This window comes from Nerophis ophidion, linkage group LG05 (assembly GCF_033978795.1).
Source record: "Nerophis ophidion isolate RoL-2023_Sa linkage group LG05, RoL_Noph_v1.0, whole genome shotgun sequence".
NCBI classification, from domain to species: Eukaryota; Metazoa; Chordata; class Actinopteri; order Syngnathiformes; family Syngnathidae; genus Nerophis; species Nerophis ophidion.
In genome coordinates, this window is record NC_084615.1 from 35685553 (window position 1) to 35705115 (window position 19563).

Consider the following 19563-nt stretch of genomic DNA (forward strand, 5'->3'; position numbering starts at 1 on the left):
ATTAGGTCCATCAGTGCTAAATATTATAAACTTATCACTTTCCTCGGGCACTGTTCCCCTAGCATTCAAAAAAGCGGTTATTCATCCTCTTCTTAAAAGACCTAACCTCGATCCTGACCTCATGGTAAACTACCGACCGGTGTCTCACCTTCCCTTTATTTCAAAAATCCTCGAAAAAATTGTTGCGGAGCAGTTAAATGAACACTTAGCGTCTAACAATCTATGTGAAACCTTTCAATCCGGTTTCAGGGCAAATCACTCCACGGAGACAGCCCTCGCAAAAATGACTAATGATCTATTGCTAACGATGGATTCTGATGCGTCATCTATGTTGCTGCTCCTCGATCTTAGCGCTGCTTTCGATACCGTCGATCATAATATTTTATTAGAACGTATCAAAACACGAATTGGTATGTCAGACTTAGCCCTGTCTTGGTTTAACTCTTATCTTACTGATAGGATGCAGTGTGTCTCCCATAACAATGTGACCTCGGACTACGTTAAGGTAACGTGTGGAGTTCCCCAGGGTTCGGTCCTTGGCCCTGCACTCTTCAGCATCTACATGCTGCCGCTAGGTGACATCATACGCAAATACGGTGTTAGCTTTCACTGTTATGCTGATGACACCCAACTCTACATGCCCCTAAAGCTGACCAACACGCCGGATTGTAGTCAGCTGGAGGCGTGTCTTAATGAAATCAAACAATGGATGTCCGCTAACTTTTTGCAACTCAACGCCAAAAAAACGGAAATGCTGATTATCGGTCCTGCTAGACACCGAACTCTATTTAATAATACAACTCTAACATTTGACAACCAAACAATTAAACAAGGCGACACGGTAAAGAATCTGGGTATTATCTTCGACCCAACTCTCTCCTTTGAGGCACACATTAAAAGCGTTACTAAAACGGCCTTCTTTCATCTCCATAATATCGCTAAAATTCGCTCCATTCTGTCCACTAAAGACGCTGAGATCATTATCCATGCGTTTGTTACGTCTCGCCTCGACTACTGTAACGTATTATTTTCGGGTCTCCCCATGTCTAGCATTAAAAGATTACAGTTGGTACAAAATGCGGCTGCTAGACTTTTGACAAGAACAAGAAAGTTTGATCACATTACGCCTGTACTAGCTCACCTGCACTGGCTTCCTGTGCACTTAAGATGTGACTTTAAGGTTTTACTACTTACGTATAAAGTACTACACGGTCTAGCTCCATCCTATCTTGCCGATTGTATTGTACCATATGTCCCGGCAAGAAATCTGCGTTCAAAGGACTCCGGCTTGTTAGTGATTCCCAAAGCCCAAAAAAAGTCTGCGGGCTATAGAGCGTTTTCCGTTCGGGCTCCAGTACTCTGGAATGCCCTCCCGGTAAAAGTTTGAGATGCCACCTCAGTAGAAGCATTTAAGTCTCACCTTAAAACTCATTTGTATACTGTAGCCTTTAAATAGACTCCCTTTTTAGACCAGTTGATCTGCTGTTTCTTTTCTTTTTCTTCTATGTCCCACTCTCCCCTGTGGAGGGGGTCCGGTCCGATCCGGTGGCCATGTACTGCTTGCCTGTGTATCGGCTGGGGACATCTCTGCGCTGCTGATCCGCCTCGACATCTCTGCGCTGCTGATCCGCCTCCGCTTGGGATGGTTTCTTGCTGGCTCCGCTGTGAACGGGACTCTCGCTGCTGAGTTGGACCCGCTTTGGACTGGACTCTCGCGACTGTGTTGGATCCATTGTGGATTGAACTTTCACAGTATCATGTTAGACCCGCTCGACATCCATTGCTTTCCTCCTCTCTAAGGTTCTCATAATCATTATTGTCACAGACGTCCCACTGGATCATTATTGTCACCGATGTCCCACTGGGTGTGAGTTTTCCTTGCCCTTATGTGGGCCTACCGAGGATGTCGTGGTGGTTTGTGCAGCCCTTTGAGACACTAGTGATTTAGGGCTATATAAGTAAACATTGATTGATTGATTGATAATCCTCATGAAGAAAAGGGAGGTGGAGCCAAGCTTCTTTTCGTGTCGTTCTCGCCATTACCGGGTTTGAATTGACGGTCACAATGTACCAACTTGTTGGAATTTGCCTCAGTCTTCTTCTATCCAGGTGAGAGGCATGATTTATGATCTACAATGAACTTCCAAGGAGTAGGGAAGCGAGGAAGCAGCAGACCACTCGACGATGTAAACTTTGTAGCATAAACACGTCGTCACAATAAATAGTTATATCGGTATTATTACCATGTACCATTATCACTAGAGGACGAGGCTAGACATGTTACACAAGTCAGAAGCAGGCATGCTAAACTATTTTGAAACAACACCAAGTAATAAATACTTAATAAAGTTGAAGATGTGTAAATGGAACCACTTTACAGCAGAAAGTAAGCAGATTTACTGAGATTGAGTGAGGCTATGGCTTTGCACTTTGTTGATTTTATATATACATATTTTTTTGTATTCTATTTTAGTTACTTTGAATTTATAACCCACTGGCGCTGTTTTGTACGGTTTTTATACTGTTTTGTACTGTTTTTATACTTACTTTAATTATTATTTTCAACTGTTTGTAAATGTTGAACTTTATAAATAAAGGTTTATAAAAAAAATTAAAAACATATGCAGTTAATCGTGTGACCGCCTGGCTCCGTTTGATTGTTGAAACAGAGTCAAATGTCACCAGTGACTGCATTTGATTGGTGAAACGGAGTCAAATGTCACCAGTGACTGCATTTGATTGGTGAAACGCAGGCATGTGATAGATACTACTTTGAAGGTCTCTCTGACAAAACAAAACAAAGCGTGCATTAACAGATTGATAAAAATCGGTAGTGAGTAGCGAGCTAAATGTAGATAAATGGAGCGGAGTAAAAGTAGCGTTTCTTTTCTATAAATATACTCAAGTAAAAAGTAAAAGTATGTTGCATTAAAACTACTCTTGGAAGTACAATTTATCCCAAAAGTTACTCAAGTAGATGTAACGGAGTAAATGTAGCACGTTACTACCACCTCTGCGTTTATTCATGTTAAGTGGAAAGTAAAACTGTTGGTACACCTCATCTTGGACTCCTGCCTCATCAATAACACATCTTCGTATTGGTGAACCTTTTATGTGACTGATATTGAACGACAACAGGACACTTCATGCTAACGGCACAGCTAAAATCGGCATTTATCTTCCCTGCAACGATCAAGTTGACCAACTTTTGGCAGAACAGATTAAGCCTGGGATTGCAGGAGCCTGACGCCTGGCCCCAAATGAGAGGAATGAAGTGGGATATGACTGAAGTATTTGCATGAAGTGGATGTCGTGTTTCAAGCCTTCACCAGCGGGCAGAGCAATGGCGCTTCTCCATCCATCCATCCATTTCTACCGCTTATTCTCTTTCGGGGTCGCGGGGGCGCTGGCGCCTATCTCAGCTACAATCGGGCGGAAGGCGGGGTACACCCTGGACAAGTCGCCATCTCATCGCAGGGCCCAATGGCGCTTCTTCGGGGCTAAAAGTGAGTAATCTACTGTACAATCATTTCAGAGACCATACACAATATTGCGTTCACGAGAACGAGGTGTGATTTTAACATTTATTTCAAGCAGTGGTGTTGTGTATGGTTGTAGAGCGGGGACCATTCCAAGGGCCAATTCAAGGTGTCATGGGGCCTGAATGTCTTCCGGCTTTTAGGAAATGACAAGGTAAATAATTGGAGAAGGAAACATTTCTTTCATTTGCCTGAGTCCCCAAAAAATTTGAGGTGCATTTTGAAGTCTTTACAACTTTGCATGCATGACCTACACATGAGCTTTTAACTGGTGAACATGTCTACACAAATACAAACTAAAATGTAAATGTGGAAAAAGCTAAAAAAAAGTAAATATAATTAAGTATTTTGTTATATTCAAATGTAAGTGGTTTGTTAAGTCTATGTGGTTATGGTTAGAGTTTATTTCCAACATGTAAACATATACTACATGCAATTTTCCCTCCAATTTTTCATGTGTGAGCAAACGCCAAAACTCCTTAAGCATTCAGTGGCGCACATGTGAGCGACGGCAGACGTGCACACTGTTATGCGCTTATCTTTTTATTTGATTTTGTGTGCGGCCTAGATTTGCCGTGCGCAGAGGATGCGTGAGTAGTGTGCAATTGCACAGGCGTGTACCGTAAAGCAGTGGTCCCCAAACACCGGGCCGCAGAAGAATTTTTTATGAAGTTTTTTTGAATTTATTTTTATTTTTTTTAAATTAAAAAAACACAAGATACACTTACAATTAGTGCCCCAACCCAAAAAAAACCTCCCTCTTTCATGACAAAAACCTCCCTTTCTCATGATAAAAAAAAATAAATAAATAACCCCCCCTGTGTGTCCTCAGCTACAAAAAGGTTGGGGACCACTGCCTTAAAGGGAACATTGACTACATGATACCAGTGGCAGGCCGTGCGTTTCCCACCTATGCCTTCAGTAATGTCCGACTTCAATGATTACCTCTCAAAATACCATCATTTAGGTCACCAAATGACCATTGCTGGAGAAATGCTATACGGGAACACATTTACGCACTACTGGGTATTGAATCACCCCAACCAATGTACATAACGGGTTATTTTGTGCTGCATTCAAAAATCATTCAGCAATATATTTTATGTGTACTGTCAAAATTTAAATAGTAAAAAACATCAAACATGAAAGAAATAAAATATTTGAACTCACAATTTTGTAGCACCCATTTAACGCCGTAGAAGCCAGTGGTAGCCCTCGTAGTTGGCTGATTCGACTAGAAGTGGAGAGCATTTCCTCATTTCATCGCCGGTGTCAGGCTTGCCACTGACAGTTTGTTTGTGTTTTAGTTTTTCCTCTGTGTGTTTAGTATTTCCTGTTTTTAGTTCCTGTCAGCACTCTCATTTCGTCTGTTTCATGTTTTTTTCCCTGTGCGCTGTTTCTCCTGGCCACATCTGGTGTCAATCAGCTCGCTCCTATTTGTACCTGCTTTTGTCCTCCAGTCAGTGTTGGTTTATTGTCTTGTCGATGTCGCTCTTGTCGTTGCTACCTGTCGTGTCGTTTCATTGCAGCGTAGCGGCTCTGACAGAATTATCCAGCCTAATTCGAACCCCGCAGAGATGTCCATGGCGGAGAGGCTTAATTTAGCGCTAGAGCTAATGACTAAATTAAAGAAGAGTTCGCCCGCGTTTCAAGCCCTCTCCCACCAACCCCTGTTGTCCGTGGGCCTATCTGGGGACGTTTTGGATCCGTCCCTTAAAGGGGGGGCTGTCAGTAGCTGTGCAGATGGGGAGGCACAACTACTTCGCGTCTCAGTTGGTCTGCAACAGACGGCGCCATCCTCTCTGGTGGGCCGGTAGACGCCATCATCATCTCCGGTGGGCCGGCAGACGCCACCATAACCTCCGGTGGGTCTGAAACCTACGGCGCCATCACTTCCTGTGGGTCTGCAACCTACGGCGCCATCATCTCAAGTGGGTCTGCAACAGATGGCGCCATCACCTCGAGTGGTTTTGCAACAGACGGCACCATAATCTCCGGTGGGCCGGCAGACGCCACCATCATCTCCGGTGGGTCTGCAACCTACGGCGCCACCATGCACTCCGGTGGGCCAGCAGGCACCACCGCGCACTCCGGTGGGCCAGCAGACGCCACCACGCACTCCGGTGGGCCAGCAGACGCCACAACCCACTCCGGTGAGCCAGCAAACTCCACCACGCACTCGGGTGGGCCAGCAGACTCCACCACGCACTCCGGTGGGCCAGCAGACGCCACTTAGCACTCCGGTGGGCCAGCAGCAGTGGGCGCCACCATCCTCTGCGGTGGGCCAGCAGCAGGAGGCGCCACCATCCTCTCCGGTGGGCCAGCAGAAGGGGGCGCCACCATTCTGTCCAGTGGGCCAGCAGCTCAGGGCGCCACCATACTCTTGTCGGCCACTGAGGTGGTCGTTTCATGGGTGACCGCCTCGCAAATTGCAGCGGCGTTCTATTCGCCGTCGCCACTTGACTCTTCCCCGCTGGGTACGGGGACACTTGGCCTGGCGGCCCACCACCGTGTCCTCCCTCCACCCTCCCTTGACTTTTGGACTGTTTTGTTTTTTTGGGGGGGAGGGGGTGGGGGATTCGTAAAATGTCTGTTATCCGTTATGGGAGGGGGGGCTACTGTCAGGCTTGCCACTGACAGTTTGTTTGTGTTTTAGTTTTTCCTCTGTGTGTTTAGTATTTCCTGTTTTTAGATCCTGTCAGCGTTCTTATTTTGTCTGTTTCCTGTTTTTTTCCCTGTGCGCTGTTTCTCCTCAGCTGTGGCTGAATGGCACCTGGCCACACCTGGTGTCAATCAGCCCACTCTTATTTGTACCTGTTTTTGTCCTCCAGTCAGTTCTGGTTTATTGTCTTGTCGATGTCGCTATTGTTGTTGCTACCTGTCGTCTCGTTTCATTGCAGTGTAGCGGTAAGCTATATTCGTTTGTTTGTAGCTTACTGTCTTTTGTTCTCTGTTTCCGTTTTGTTTTCATTCTACAAGTAACGACTTCTGTTTTCCTGTTCGCTACCCGCTAGCTCTCTTAGTTTGTTATTCGCCTTGTGCGCGCTTTGTGTTAGTACCCTTTTGTTTTTTCTTGTTCTATTATTTTGATTAAATCACGTTTTCCTGCAAAATACCTCCCTCCTTCTCTGCATCTTTGGGTTCGACTCAAACTAACTCTGACAGCCGGGACAGTTGAGCTAACTTCCAGGGTTGGCCAACATCGTCTTACAAGATGTAGTTTCTCTTTAAATATCCTTCTTGAAAATGGCAACTATATACCTGCCACCTAATCAACGTTTTGTTCTCCTTCGTTGTGGGTTAAAAAAGTGGGTATCAGTGATTTCTCTGCAACTGCCTATCAACTGTATGTGTTCTGTTCAGTTACACTATGTTGATTCATAAAGCTCTTGCATCAAGCCAGCAGACTTCTGATTGGATAAAAACTCTGACGTAAAAACAAGCCACATTGGAGCCTGGCATGAAGAGAATATGATTAATAATTTTATATATCAATAGAAAGGAAATTAAAAATAAAATTAACTTTGATTAATTTATGATCATCGGATGTATTTAATAATCAAATTAATAATTAAATTAATCCGTTAACGGTCCCGGTGTGGCTCTCCTGACCGGCATAGTCCTGACTTAAATGTGTGGACAATGCTGAAGAAACAAGTCCATGACAGAAAACCAAAACATTTTGCTGAGCTGCACCAATTTTGTCAAGAGGAGTGGTCAAAAATTCAACCAGAAGCATGCCAGAAGCTGGTGGATGGCTACCAAGAGTGCCATTCTGCAGTGAAACTTGCCAATGGACATGTAACTAAACATTGCTGTACGTATACTTTTGACCCAGCAGATTTGGTCGCATTTTCTGTAGACCCATAATAAATTCATAAAATAAATTAACTTTATGAATGTTTTTGTGACAAAATAGAATGTGCTCCAATCGCTCTATCACAAATAAATAAGAAATGTAGAAATTATTGGAAACTCAAGACATACATGACATTATCTTCTTCATAAGTGTATGTAAACTTTTGACCTCGACTGAATATTATACATACACATATATATATATAAAGAGTACAAGCCAAAAGTTTGGACACACCTTCTCATTCAATGTGTTTTCTTTTTTTTCATGACTATTTACATTGTAGATTGTCACTGAGCCGCGGCTCAAACCAGTGAATATCCAATCAGAGGAAGCGTGAATGTCACATTCAAAGTGAGGCCAGCTTGAAGGCCTTACTGACAACAACTCGTGATCTGATTGGCTGTCGCAATTATCTATCAACTGTATGTCCCCGTTCACTTACAGTGCACGGACGCCAGCATTGTTGATTCTGAAGGCTTTGGGCAGATTTCATACAGCATGACAACATAGGCTAGCTGAATTCTGATTGGATACAAATGATAAACTAAAAACAACAGCACTCTCTAGGTTGTTGTTGCTTCCAGTCATGCCAATTCTCCATACATTTGGCCAGTTCCTTGGTACTCTGAGCTCCTGCATCCTTCTTGAATATGTCCACGTATGTTAGTGTTGGACGTCCTCTTGACCGATGTCCATGTGTTGGTTCCCACAGCACCAATTTGCTGGCAGCTCCTGGTGTCTTTGGCAGTATCCTGCTAGTCTCATTCTCCTTACAGCAATCTTCTCGCTCACCCTTGGTATTCCCTTGTAGAGGATTCTGATGGTTACGTGCGCACTCTTGTTGATGTTAAGCACTTCACGCAGCATCCTGGTGTAGCATCCATCCAGAGACTTCTCCACTGCACTGGAAGGAGCCTAATATGACAAGAAGAGAATATGAATACTTTTAGATATTTAGGGAAAGTAAATAAAAACCTACTTTTATCTTTAATTATGATCATGATTTCTGGTTATGTTTGGCCAGCAGAGAAGGCCTTGCTGACATAATTCAAACATTCTCTTTTCTCGATACACCATGTTCGAAAAGGAGTAGGAAGAAGCACAGCTTATATAATCCACCCCCTTTTCCATTTCATAACAATTAGTAACACATTTGTTCACTTCCTGTTCTCATCTTGTAACACAATTTATATCAAGGAGTTCTCTAAATAGTCAAGTCAGCTACAATTTGTCAGAGGTATTTGGTATTGAACCCCAAGATGCAGATATGGAGGCAGGTATGGAGTGAGCAAAAATTATTTTTAAAACATACTAAGACAAAATCAAACAAAGGGTTCAAACCAAAAGCGCGCACGTGGGCGGAATAAAAAACTAAGAGAGGTAGCATTGGGAGCTAGAAAAACAAAAAGGAAATTTAGCATGGAAGCTAGAGGATAACAAACAGAAAAACTGGAAATAGCTAATGGCTAACAAAAACAGCTTACCGCTACGACGACCAGGACAAGATGTAGCATGACAGGTAATAGCTGAAATGATGCCAGACATGACAGGAAGCAAAGACACAAGAGTGACATGAGGCAACGACAATACAAATGACAATACAATGATCCAGCAACTGACACAAGACGAAGAGGGTACAAATAGGAGCGGGCTGATTGGCAAAAGGTGTGACCAGGTGCCAATCAGCTGCAGCTGAGGAGGAACACAGCACTCAGGGAACAAGACAGGAAGCTGACAAAATAAGGGCATTAGACAGGAACTAAAGACAGGATATACTAAACACAGAGGAAACAGACAAATGCAGAGGAAAACTAAATCATAGACAAACTGTCAGGGGAAAGCCTGACACAATTCACATAATGACATGAATGACAATTTTTGAACAAAGTTCACAATGTTTATCAAAATTCTTCTTCATTGTACTTTGTAAACACTTGTAGTTTGAACAACTCCTGATTCTCTGAACGTTTTGATGGGACGGCGTGGAGCAGTGGGAGCGTGGCCGTGCGCAACCCGGGGGTCCCTGGTTCAAATCCCACCTAGTACCAACCTCGTCACATCCGTTGTGTCCTGAGCAAGACACTTCACCCTTGCTCCTGATGGGTGCTGGTTGGCGCCATGCATGGCAGCTCCCTCCATCAGTGTGTGAATGTGTGTGTGTGAATGGGTAAATGTGGAAGTAATGTCAAAGCGCTTTGAGTACCTTGAAGGTAGAAAAGCGCTATACAAGTACAACCCATTTATTTATTTATTTATTATGGACTGTAGATGGTGAAATCCCTAAATTGCTTGCAATAGCTCATTGAGAAATGTTGTTCTTATACTGTTCGACAATTTGCTCACTCATTTGTTCACAAAGTGGTCACCCTTGCCCCGTCCTTGTTCGTGAATGACTGAGCATTTCATGGAAGCTGCTTTTATACCCAATCATGGCACCTACCTTATCCCAATTAGCCTGTTCACCAGTGGGATGTTTCAAATAAGTGTTTGATGAGCATTCCTCAACCTTGTCAGTCTTACTTGCCACTTGAGCCAGCTTTTTTGAAACATGCTGCAGGCATCACACTCCAAATGAGCTAATATTTACAAAAAATAACAAAAGGTTTCCAGTTTAAACGTTAAAGGGGAACATTATCACCAGACCTATGTAAGCGTCAATATATACCTTGATGTTGCAGAAAAAAGAGCATGTTTTTTTACCCGATTTCTGAACTCTAAAAGGGGGAATTTGGCGATTTAAACGCCTTTCAATTGTTCGCTGTCGGAGCGATGACCTTTCACCCGTGACGTCACAACATGAAGTGATCCGCCATTTTGTCAATCTCATTACACGCACCAAGTGAAATCAGCTCTGTTATTTTCCGTTTTTTCGACTGTTTTCCCGTACCTTGGAGACATCATGCCTCGTCGGTGTGTTGTTGGAGGGTGTAACAACACGAACAGAGACGGATTCAATTTGCACCAGTGGCCAAAAGATGCAAAAGTACCTCATTTGTACCGCATACTTTACCGACGACACCTATGCTACGATAGAGATGGAAAGAATGTGTGGATATCCTGCGACCCTCAAAGCAGATGCATTTCCAACAATAAAGTCAAAGAAATCTGCAATATTGGAAAATAGAACACTGAATCTGCCAGAGTGCGTGAGCTATTCAGGGGTGACGGCAGTCTCTTCCCGCAGACGAGCGAGGTAAACCCCCTGGATATGTTGGCTAAGACAAGATATATGCCACTTCTTTTTCTCTCTCATTTTGTCCACCAAACTTATAACGTTGTGCATGAATGCACAAAGGTGAGTTTTGTTGATGTTATTGACTTATGTGGAGTGTGCCAATCAGACATATTTGGTCACGGGATGACTGCAAGCTAATCGATGCTAACATGCTATTTAGGATAGTTGTATGTACATATTGCATCATTATGCCTCATTTGTAGCTATATTTGCATCCAGCCTTTCCCTCCACCCACATTTAATGCCAAACAAACACATACCAATCGTTGGTTAGAAGGCGATCGCCGAATTCGTCCTCGCTTCCTCCCGTGCCGCTGTCTGTCGTGATATGGCTCAATAGCTTCAGTTTCTCCTTCAATTTCGTTTTTGCTACCTGCCTCCACACTCCAACCATCCGTTGCAATACATGCGTAATCTGTTGAATCGCTTACGCCGCTGAAATTCGAGTCTGAATCCGAGCTACTATCGCTATACCTTTCTGTGCTATCTGCCATGTTTGTGTCTGGTGGTTTCACGCTGTGACGTCACAGGATAATGGATGGGTGGATATACCGATGGTGAAAATCAGGCAGTTTGAAGCCGTTTTTCGGGATATTGCGTGATGGGTAAAATTTTGATAAAAACTTTGAAAAATAAAATAAGTCACTGGGAACTGATTTTATTGTTTTTAACCCTTCAGAAATTGTGATAATGTTACCCTTTAAATATATTGTATTTGCAGTATATTCAATTGAATATAAGTTAAAAAGGATTTGAAAATCACTGTATTCTGTTTTTATTTACCATTTACACAACGTGCCAACTTCACTTCTCTCTTTTTTAAAAGTACAGGTTCTTTATACCCACCAGTCCTCGTTCCAAAATTCTAATTTGGCATTGGCATCTGGTGATATTTAATCAATTACAGTTAAGATATTGAGTAAGTGGTTTCGTTGAAAGTAAAATTTTAGCTGAAAAAAAAACAGCATTAGAAAATAATGGTGAACTTCAACTCTGTGTCCTTGGCAAGATGAGGCGGGTCACTGCAAAACTGTCCGTGAAAAACATTTGACGATGAAACGCTTGACGGAGCCCATGATCACATGCAATAAGGGCGCAGACGCCCTATAGGGGAGTGACGCACGCATCCTCCTATGGAATCGTCAGTTCGCTGCCTTGCAAAAGCCAACAGCTGCACAAACAGAAGATGAATTAGAGGGTGAAAAAAGACGCTGATGCTTTGATGGAAGCACAGTGGGCCTCTGGATGGCTTAATGAGCAAAAAAAAAATGATTTGCTGTGGCTCCCTCTCGCCATGGAAAAGGCTGTCTAAAATTTCCACTTTATATTAGCCCGAGCCCCCTTGAGCAAACTAGTTGGATATTGGACTGTAAAAAGAAAACACACTTTTTTTAAAAACAATATCTTAACTCACCGGGAAGGTTTATGGGAAGTGTTTGTGCAAATAGCATTAGCAGCAAAAGCTGAACCGCACTGTTCATGCCCATTCTGTGCCCGCAAACCTTTCATGGGTTTCTTGAAATGGCAAACAAAGGTGCAGCTCTTACAGTCAAAAAAATAGATTACTTTCCTAAAATTTTTAAAATCAATGTCAGGATATGTTATTTTGTTAGTTATTTACTTTTACACGCTTTTATAGAAAAGTTGACCATCCACCCAGCCATTTAATACCGCTTGTCCCTTTCTCAGCTGCATTTGGGCGGAAGGCGGTGTACACCCTGGACAAGTTGTCACCTTATCACAGGGCTAACACAGATAGACGGACAACATTCACACACTAGGGCGATTTAGTGTTGCCAATCAACCTATCCCCTGGTGCATGTCTTTGGAAGTGGGAGGAAGCCGAAGTACCCGGAGGAGACCCACGCAGTCACGGGGAGAACATGCAAACTCCACACAAAAACATCCCCAGCCCGGGATTGAGCTCAGGACCTTTGTATTGTGAGGCACATGCACTAACCCATGTCCCACTGTGCTTTTATAGAAGAACTAGACCAGTGCTTCTCAAATATTCTACCCCCCCCAGATATTTTGCGCCCAAACCCCCCCACACTCTTCACCGTGACTAAAAATAGTATAATTTGTCTATAAAATTGCCTCTGCATACCATTGTAAGCTTTTTAACATTAAAGGAAACAATCCCGGGCGCGGGATCTTTCTGTGTGGAGTTCTCCCCGTGACTGCGTGGGTTCCCTTCGGGTACTCCGCCTTCCTCCCACCTCCAATATATGAATATATATATATATATATATATATGTATATATATATATATATATATATATATATATATATATATATATATATATATATATATATATGTATTTATATATATATATATATATATATATATATACATATATATATATATATATGTATATATATGTATATGTATATATATATGTATATGTATATACCGTATTTTCTTGAATTGCCGCCGGGTATATAGTATGCGCCTGCCTGGAATTACTGCCGGGTCAAACTCGTTTCGCAAAATAATTAGCGCATGCTTAGAATTACCGCCGGCTCAGGATTAACGCCGGGTCAAACTCGTTTCGCAAAATATTATTTTTATTAGCGCTGGTCTAGAATTTCTGCCGGGTCAAACTCGTCACACTTACACTGTCATCATGTTCAAAATGGAGGAGGCAGATTTCAATAATTTGAAATCGCAAAAAGGGAAGAAGATTAAGAGCTATTTAGTAGGATTTAAGTCCAAACTATTGAATATGCTAAAAAGAACAGTAAGCAGCTATGTTTTATTAATATACCGTAGCTGCGTGTGTCAAATATGAGTCATTAAATGACTACCGCCTCCTGGTGGTAGAGGGCGCTAGTGATCCTTCTTGCAACTACTCGGCTGCAGAAGAAGTGACAACAAGCAGCAAGAGTGAGCAGCTTGAGCAACATGGAGGATTACATATCTAAAATAAAACAGTTTTCTAAACTGGACTTTCAATCGAAGCAGGAGGTAATAAAGGAAGATCTCCATCGAGACAGAGAGACTTTTAAAACTGAAGAAAGATAAGGACGACTTCTATAAACAAGTTATCGATGCTTTTGATCAGAAGGAGCTGCGCATTGACTTCATTTATAAGTAAAGGTAAGACCATAATGACGTTTTTTTTATTTATTAAATGTGCTTTTCATGATGGTATCTTTACATCACACTCAAATTTATAAGCGCAGGCCTAAATTCACCACATGCCTTTGGTAAACGCCGGAGTAAGAAGATGTTTCAAAATAATTAGCGCATGCTTGCCTTTACCGCATGCCTTTGGGAGTGAGAAGAGGTTTTATATTAATTAACGCTCCGACGGCAATTCAAAGAAATACGATATATATATATATATATATATATATATATATATATATATATATATATATATATATATATATATATATATATATATATATATATATATATATATATATATATATATATATATATACATATATACAAACCCTGTTTCCATATGAGTTGGGAAATTGTGTTAGATGTAAATATAAATGGAATACAATGATTTGCAAAACATTTTCAACCCATATTCAGTTGAATATGCTACAAAGACAACATATTTGATGTTCAAACTGATAAAAAATTTTTTTTTGCAAACAATCATTAACTTTAGAATTTGATGCCAGCAACACGTGACAAAGAAGTTGGGAAAGGTTGCAATAAATACTGATAAAGTTGAGGAATGCTCATCAAACACTTATATGGAACACCCCACAGGTGTGCAGGCTAATTGAGAACAGGTGGGTGCCATGATTGGGTATAAAAGCAGCTTCCATGAAATGCTAAGTAATTCACAAACAAGGATGGGGCGAGGGTCACCAATTTGTAAGCAAATTGTTGAACAGGTTTAGAACAAAATTTCTCAACGAGGTATTGCAAGGAATTTAGGGATTTTACCATCTACAGTCTGTAAAATCATCATTAAGGTCAGAGAATCTGGAGAAATCACTGCACATAAGCGATGATATGACGGACTTTTGAACCCTCAGGCGGCACTGTATCAAAAACCAACATCAATCTCTAAAGGGTATCACAACATGGGCTCAGGAACACTTCAAAAAACTACTGTCACTGAATACAGTTGGTCGTTACATCTGTAAGTGCAAGTTAAAACTCTACTATGCAAAGTGAAAGCCATTTATCAACACCACCAAGGAACGCCGCCGGTTTCGCTGGGCCCGAGCTCATCTATGATGGACTAATGCAAAGTGATAAAGTGTTCTGTGGTCTGACGAGTCCACATTTCAAATTAAACTTGGAAACAGAGGACGTGGTGTCCTCCAGAACAAAGAGGAAAATAACTATTTGGATTGTTATAGATGCAAAGTTCAAAAGCCAGCATCTGTGATGGTATGGGGTGTATTAGTGCCCAAGGCATGGGTAACTTACACATATGTGACGGCACCATTAATGCTGAAAGGTCCATACAGGTTTTGGAGCAACATATGTTGTCATCCAAGCAACGTTATCATGAACGCCCCTGCTTATTTCAGCAAGACAATGCCAAGCCACGTGTTACAACAGCGTGGCTTCGTAGTAAAAGAGTGCGGGTACTTTCCTAGCCTGCCTGCAGTCAAGACATGTCTCCCATCGAAAATGTGCTGAGCCTTATGAAACCTAAAATACAACAGCGGAGATCCCGGACTGTTGAACGACTGAAGCTCTACATAAAAGAAGAATGGGAAAGAATTCCACTTTCAAAGTTTCGACAATTAGTTTCCTCAGTTCCCAAACGTTTATTGAGTGTTGTTAAAAGAAAAGGTGATGTAACACAGTGGTGAACATGTCCTTTTCCAACTACATTGGCACGTGTTGCATCCATGAATCTCTAAGTTAATTATTATTTGCAAAAAAAAAAATAAAGTTTATGAGTTTGAACATCAAATATCTTGTCTTTGTAGTGCATTCAATTGAATATGGGTTGAAAAGGATTTGCAAATCATTGTATTCCGTTTATATTTACATCTAACACAATTTCCCAACTCATATGGAAACGTGGTTTGTGTATATATATATATATATATATATATATATATATATATATATATATATATATATATCCATCCATCCATTTTCTACCGCTTATTCCCTTTCGGGTTCGCGGGGGGCGCTGGCGCCTATATATATATATATATATATATATATATATATATTTATATTTATAGGTTTGTGTTGTGGTTTGTGCAGCCCTTTGAGACACTAGTGATTTACGGCTATATAAGTAAACACTGATTGATATATATATATATATATATATATATATATATATATATATATATATATATATATATATATATATATATATGTATATACAGTATATGTGTTTGTGTATATATATATATATATATATATAAGGGTGGATATTTTGAAACACGTTTTTAGTTATTTCGCCTTTTTTTTGTTAAGTACATAATTCTACATGTGTTCATTCATAGTTGTGATGCCTTCAGTGAAAATCGACACTGTAAATAGTCATGAAAATAAAGAAAACACGTTAAATGAGGAAAAGGGGCGCCCAAACGTTTGGCCTGTATTGTACCTCGGATGATAAGTCTGTAATTATGAGTACAAAAGCAAAACCTAGTTTTTCCTGATCCGTAACAAACAACTTTTCCTCACGTTTCCTCTGAACCTTTTATGACGACACTCGCCAAACAATGCAGTGTAACCTTCTTTATTCATTTACATTCCTGTGCGTGACATGCGGTGCTAGCATTTTGGTCCGCTCCAGTGAAAAGTACAAGTGCGTTTATTTATCTTACAGTGGGAGATAAACGAGAAATGCGTTTATCCCCCACCAGCCCCCCAACCTTTTTTCATTCCACAGGCAGAGCGAGAACGAGAGCTTCCGTCTGATCTTTGGAGGCTCTAGCAGATCAGATTATTTTATTTCAACGTCCCCTCTGAAAAGCCAAAAATTGAATGGCTTTCTTTGAAATGTCTTTGCGCATTGTTTTTTGTATTTTTTTAATAAAAAGAAGGATGGAGTCATGTTTGAGGAGACGCTCATGAATAAGTGATCTCTGTTTATTGTAGCATTACGGCGCTGCAATATTTATGGCGCACGCAGGCTCTTCCTGGACCGACTACACGCCCACAGGACAAATTTGTCGTCAAGATTGCAATATTTAGCAGACTGCAATGGATGGATCTGATAAAGGCGAGGTCACACGATGGAAACACAGAGCAAGGACCATTTAAAACTCAACTGCGATTAATAAAGAATAAAAGTACTTGCAATATGTGCACATATATATGACTTTAATATAAGATAGTGCACATAAAAAAAAAATGATACTGTGATGTCAATTGCTCTGTTGTGTAACCAGCATCTAATCAGACCTGGGCAACATATGGCCTGCGGGCCACATGTGGCCCGTTAGGATTTTCCATTTGGCCTGCTGGACGCTTTACATTTTTTTTTTAGACCTTTTACAGCCGCCGTTATGATGTGCAGTGCTGTTTTTAAATGCCTACTGAAATCCACTACTACCCACCTGGCAGTCTGATAGTTTATATATCAATTATGAGATATTAACATTGCAACACATGCCAATACGGCCTTTTTAGTTTACTAAATTGCAATTTTAAATTTCCCGGAACTTTTTTCTTGAAAACGTTGCGTAATGATGACGTGTACGCTTGACGTCACGGGCTGTTAGGAAATGTGAGCGCTGCGCACACACACACACAGCTAAAAGTCGTCTGCTTTAACCGCATAGTTACACAGTATTTTGGAGATCTGTGTCGCTGAATCTTTTGCAATTTGTTCAATTAATATTGGAGGAGTCAAAGTAGAAAGATGGAGTTGGGAAGCTTTAGCCTTTAGCCACACAAACACACGGTGATTCCTTGTTTAAAATTCACGGAGGTGAAACTTTACTATGGATCACAGCGAACATGGATCCCGACCGAATGTCGACCGGCAGGTTTCGGTGAGAAAATTGTGGTAAAAAGTCGCTTCTTACCGGAGATCAGCTGAGCTTGTGCCGCCCATAAAGCTGCCGTCGACTTCCCTGAGACACTGCTCGTCAACACACCCGTGGAGACAGACCTCCGACTATCAGGTACTATTAAACTTACTAAAACACTAGCAACACAATAGAAAGATAAGGGATTTCCCAGAATTATCCTAGAAAATGTGTCTAAAAACGTCTGAATCCCTCCCCATGCAATCGCGTTTTTTTTTTTTTCTATTCCGTCGCTATCAATATCCTCAAACACAAATCTTTCATCCTCGCTCAAATTAATGGGGAAATTGTCATTTTCTCGGTCCGAATAGCTGTTTTTGTTGGAGGCTCCCATTAAAAAAAATGTGAAGATGTGAGGAGACATCAACATGTGACGTCATCGTCTGCGACTTCCGGTAGAGGCAGGGCTTTTCTGTTAGCAAGCAAAAGTTGCAAACTTTATCGTGGATGTTCTCTACTAAGTCCTTGTAGCAAAAATATGATCAAGTATGAAACATAGAATGGACCTGCTCTCCCCGTTTGAATAAGAAAATCTCATTTCAGTAGGCCTTTAAATGACCGTAAGTCTTGAACCACATAAAGTATTTCAATGGTCGAAATCTGCGCTTTTGAGTGTTGTATGAGTTTTTACGATAATCTACGTCACAGCAGCTCAGACGAGGAACAAAACAGGGTGGGCGGGGTTTGTTTTTAGAGCAGCCAGCTCGCAAGCATGTGTCAGAAACAGATGCGGAAGCACATTTTTGCATGATATTATATCATATTGTAGGTATTTATTAAATTTGCTTTCATATGTTGCTGTTTGGGGCTTCACGGTGGAGAAGGGGTTAGTGCATGTGCCTCACAATACGAAGGTCCTGCAGTCCTGGCTTCAATCCCAGGCTCGGGATCTTTCTGTGTGGAGTTTGCATGTTCTCCCCGTGAATGCGTGGGTTCCCTACGGGTACTCCGGCTTCCTCCCACCTCTAAAAACATGCACCTGGAGATAGGTTGATTGTCAACACTAAATTGGCCCTAGTGTGTGAATGTGAGTGTGAATGTTGTCTGTCTATCTATGTTGGCCCTGTGATGAGGTGGCGACTTGTCCAGGGTGTACGCCGCCTTCCGCCTGATTGTAGCTGAGATAGGTGCCAGCGCCCCCCGCAACCCCAAAAGGGAATAAGCGGTAGAAATGGATGGATGTTGTTTTTTATTTTTTATTTGCTTGATTGTAAAAGATACACAACTATCAAGGAGCTGGTCTGAGAAATAAAAGAGGAGCGATGCTCATATGTGGTTAATATTCAGTAATTTATTGTTCATAGTTAATAATGTAAATCCCAGTTTTTTTTTATTTTAATGTACATTTTGGGTGTCCCATTCAGTAAAAAACTGTAAAATTCCATTCAGTTTTTTTGAGGTGGCCTGTCAGAACGTTTTTAGAAATCTATCAGACATTGTGACTTTTGGTATTGGTTTTCCTTTAAAAAAGGGACCCAAACAAACACATTATACAGCAGGATAAATGTGTACAGATAAATGTGTACATATAATTTATACACACATGCCTTGGCCCAGCTCTGATCTAAATTGAAGTTAAAGTTAAATACCCAATGATTGTCACACACACGAGGTGTGGTAAAATTTGTCCCTTTGTTCGAACCCCTGGGAGGTGAGGGGAGCAGTGGGCAAGAGCAGTGGCCACACCCAGGAATAATTTTGGTAATTTAACCCCCAATTCCAGCCCTTGATGCTGAGTGCCAAGCAGGGAGGTAATGGGTATAATTTTTATAGTCTTTGGGTTTGAATTCACAACATACCTATCTCAGGGCGGAGACTCTAACCACGAGGCCACTGGGTGGATAAATAAATACAGATTAAATACTGTTAAAGCCACCAATAAGCACTACTGATGCATATATGGAATTACAGCGCTTATTGACCTCAGTGTTTGTCATTTGTTC